We start from the raw sequence: 4743 nt of genomic DNA on the forward strand, positions 1-4743 counted from the left end.
ACTCCAACTAGAAAGATGAAGCTTTTATTTTCCTATAGTGGATTTATAATGCTTTGTGAAATGTCTAAGAAAAGTTGATTTTTAGCTGTAATTGCATTAATATTCTTTTTCTGTTGGCTTTCACAAATGACTAGAAACTATCATGAAAAGTGATTTCAGAGTATATAGGTAGTAAAAGCTCTGGATTTGGAATTTAGTATCCAATGTTTAAATCAAACCTTATCTACTTTAGATTGTAAGCTCTTTGAGGGCAAGAATTGTTTTTTCTCTCTTTTTGTGTCCTCAGTGCTTAACACATAGTAGGCACTTAATAAATGTTTATTGATTGATAATAAGTATTGATTGCTATGACATCAAGTAAAGTTCTCTGTGTCTGAGAAGAGCTGATCACATATTTTGAAGGTCCATTCCAACTTCAAGACTCTACAAAGTTTCCTGGAACTCGTATTAATCATTCTAGATATATTTGGATTCAATTCTACATGAACCTAAGGGTGGGTGGGTCTGAAAATAATGTGTTTTTTATAGAATGGAGGTAGTGAGGGAGGGAGAGGCAACATGATGTAATAAATACAGAGCCAGCTTTATATTTAGAAAGATTTGGGATTAAACCTTGCCTCTGATACATATGGAGAACTGGGTGATCACTTAACTCCAGACTTCTAATCTTTAAGAACATAAGATGCAGAGAAGGCTCTGACATATAGAGGTAGAGGGATTTCTTTATTTGGGAATTCCTTATAACAACAGTTACAAATCTAGTCCCAAGAATGGGGGAGGGGGGAAAGGAATGCAAAGTGCTACAGCTAATGATTTTCCTTTTTGTATGTTATTTTTGTACTCAGACTAGGCAAGGTGAACTCATTATTGGTCCAGAATTTAGAATGTTATATCCTACTTAAAATAAATGTTTTTTCACACCTCCTTCTTTTGTATTTTATCTCAAGAATTTCCATTCTTGGGGATTTTTCCCATGGTTTTAATGGATAGCAACAACAACTAAAGCTACTGATTTTATCCTGGTCCAAATACAGTTGGAACTACTGCTTGTGGCCATCTGGTCTGAGTGTTATGAATTGTTCCCAGTTCCACTGTCCCCTGTTGTGTCATAGTTAACTCCTAATACATTCCAGTCATTTGAATAGTGAGTAAGCAGTGCCAGAGCCTGCTTTCCCCCTATCTGGCTTCTGACTTAAAACCCTCTTAATGTCTGATTTCCTTTAAATTTTAGCTAAAGTCTCACTTACAATAAGCCCTTCCCTATTCTCCTTAATCTCAGTGCCTTTATTCTAAGATGCTCACTTTCAGTATATTTATATTATATGTACATGTATATACACACACATATATATATGTATATTTATATTCTGTGCATACAGGGCCATTTATACATTATCCATCTTTAGAATATAAGCTTCTTGAAAGCAGGAACTTTGCTGGCACATAGTAGGTACTTATTAAATGTTTGTTGACTGACTGAATTTTGAGGAGCAAGATGAATTTCTGTTTGATTACTAGGAATCAGCCTCCCTTCTAAACCTATTTCTACTGGCACATCTATCAATGTAACTAGCTATTACATCACCCCAAGGAGATGTGACTGAGAAACTGTACATAGGATCTAATTTGCTCTTAAATCTCTTCAACTTTTCCCTCCCTCCTCCTTCCCTCTTCCTTCTCTCTCTCTCCCTCCCTCCCTCTCTCCCTTCTCTCTCTCACCCCCTCCTTCTCTCTCCCTCTGTCTCTCTCTTTCTTCTCCTCCTTCTCTTTCAGAACTATATGGATGCAGTCCAAGAGGATCTAGCTGGCCTAAGAAGAGATGATAGAATGACATTCTCTTTATAGGAATTATTGTGTGCCTTAAATTCCTTGGATTACTACTAAGGATTTTATTGTCTAGAATTCATTATAGATAGATACATATGTTGAACTAAGGACAGTTCTGATCGATCAATCAAAAATATTAATTAAGTACTGATCACTACTTGGCTAGGCACTGGGCTAGGAGATAGGGATGTGAAGACAAAAGCAAAACTGTCTCTGTCCTTGAGAGGCTTACATTCCCTCAAGGGAGACTACATACAAATATATACAAAACACATGCAAAGCAGATACAAGTTAATCTTGTGGGAGAGGGAATTGACAGCTTAGGTCAGGAAAAGTCTTATGAAGAAGATGACATTTCAGCTGAATGTTGATGGAAACCAGGGAATCTAACATGTAAAGATAAGGTGAGAGAGCATTTAGTCATTATAGGAGGGTGGTGAAAAGATATGGAGAATGGAGATGGAATAACAGGTAATCTTATAGTTTTTTTTAAAAATCAACCAATCAACAAACATTTATTAAGCATCTACTATGTGCCAGGCAGTAGGCTAAGTGCTAAGAATATAAAGAAAGATTAAACAAATCCTCCCCTCTACAAGTTTATCTTCTAATGGATTAAGTCCATCACCAAGTCAACAAGCACTGATTAAGCATCTAGTGCCCCAGGAAACACATATAATCTGGAAATACCAAAAATGGAAAAAGAAAATAGGAGAGAATTAGCAAAACAATTAGACATTCAAACACACATGCATGTACACATCTGCATATGCACACACAAATACAAGCATGTATATATCTATGTATCTCTCTCTCTCTCTCTCTCTCTCTCTCTCTCTATATATATATATACAATTTCCACATCTATTTTTTGTAGCACTAGATTTTTAGAAAGAAATTCGGTAAGTTCTCTGGCAGAGACAAAAGCTAAAACAGGGTTGTCTCAATCTCTGAACTTCCTAAAAGGTCTGCAGTCAACAATAATCTGCACATTCCAATTGAGCAACAAATCTGTTCTTACAGCAGCAAAAATGTTTAATCTCTGAACTTCACAGGGCTAGAGTCAAGCAAGACAATCATGCTTTCCCACAGGTTCTAAATATGTTTCAAGGAGAAAATGTCCCCCAAAGCATCTGCCAAATTGGAAGCATCCTCCTAGAGTCAAAGTGGCCCAGTAGCATTCTCCCCAGCTTCATAGTTTGTGTTTTACCCATATCCCAGAAATGAGACAAATTTAAAGCGGGGGCTTTCCAAGTATCAGAAAGAGACCCAAAGTTAAAGCCTTCCTGCAGTGATTACAATGCTCTTCTCTACTAAGACTTGTTTGATGTTGAAAACAAAAACAAAGTGTTGATTAAACACTTTTCCACATGAATTAAATTTATTGGGAAAGTAATGTTTGTGTTCTGGGTCTCCCTATTTCCTTCCCTTTGATGTTTTATTGGTGCATTTTGTCTTTATATCAGAGGAGGGGAAAACCCTTTCTCCCCCTAGACTGAATTTTCTCGGGTGACAAAGAAAAATAACTGAGTCAGGGAATTCAAACTCATGGCACATTTGCTAGTAGAGATAATCTTCAACCCTAGTAATGAGTCTTTTGGATCTCTTGGTGAAGGCGATATCTTTCATTCTTTGATCTCATAGATATCCACTGATTTGTACAGCTGCTCAGAGGTCTACTTGCTTTAGTCTTCCCATTTACATTATTGTAGTACATAAGATACACTATATATGGTTCCTGAGTCGACTCATTTCTCTTTGCATCAGTTCATACAAGATGAAATAGTATAAACTATGTAAGAAAAAACCAAAACACTTGAATACAGTGTCCCAATATTTGATAAACTCAAGAACATAAATGGGCAGGGAAAGGATGATATCATGGCAAGCATGATAGAGAAAACTAGAAAGCAGTTTGGTTGAAATCAGGTTTAGGTTCCCATATCTTCCATCTTCTATTATATTGCACTCAAAATGGAGAGTGTATCTGATCCTAAAAGTCACTAATAAAAACCCTTTAGAAGAAAGATGGAGGAGAAGGAAAGAGAACCACCAGCTTGGTTCTTTCACTTGTACTTTTTTTTTTTTTTTCCTGAGGCAGTTGGGATTAAGTGACTTGCCCAGGGTCACACAGCTAGGAAGTGTTAAGTGTCTGAGGCCATATTTGAACTCGGGTCCTCCTGATTTCAGAGGTGGTGCTCTATCCACTGTGCCACCCAGTTGTTCTGACTCCCACATCTTCTAAAAACAAATGGAGAACATGGCCCAGACTTAATGCTGAATGGGAAATCCAAGAAATCACAGTGAGGTATTATTCCAGATTATATTCTTGGCAAAGATACTAGAGGAGTTTGCTATTTCCTTTTCCAGCTCATTTTACAGTTGTGGAAATTGAGGCACACAGGATTAAATAACTTGTTAAGGGTCACATAGCTAGTTAGTGTCTGAGGTCAGATCTGAACTACCAAAGATGAGTCTTCCTGACTCTAGGCTTTTTATCTACTATGCCACCTAGCTGCCCCTCTTGGAGTCCATGAAGTTAAAAAACTTTTTTTGGGGGGAGATAATTATTTCTGAATAATTTGTTTTGCTTCTAATCTTAAATATTTTATTTTATGCATTTAAAAACATTGTTCTAAGATAGGGTTCACAGCTTACCTCAGACTGTGCCAAAGGGGTCTATGATATTAATACATTTAAGGAGCCCTGCTCTCAAGCAAAACTATATATATATATATATATATATATATATATATATATATATATATATATATATATATAGTGGATTGAATTTTGCTGACTTTTTAAGGATAAAGGCAAAAGATCCTAGAAGTCTAGCATCCTAATAGACTTAGAAGTGTAACAGACTTAATAGCCAGTGAAAGTTGGAGGCTTGCCTCTAATTCTTCAGTAGCT

The sequence above is a fragment of the Sarcophilus harrisii genome, chromosome 6, assembly GCF_902635505.1.
Source record: "Sarcophilus harrisii chromosome 6, mSarHar1.11, whole genome shotgun sequence".
Taxonomy (NCBI): Eukaryota; Metazoa; Chordata; class Mammalia; order Dasyuromorphia; family Dasyuridae; genus Sarcophilus; species Sarcophilus harrisii.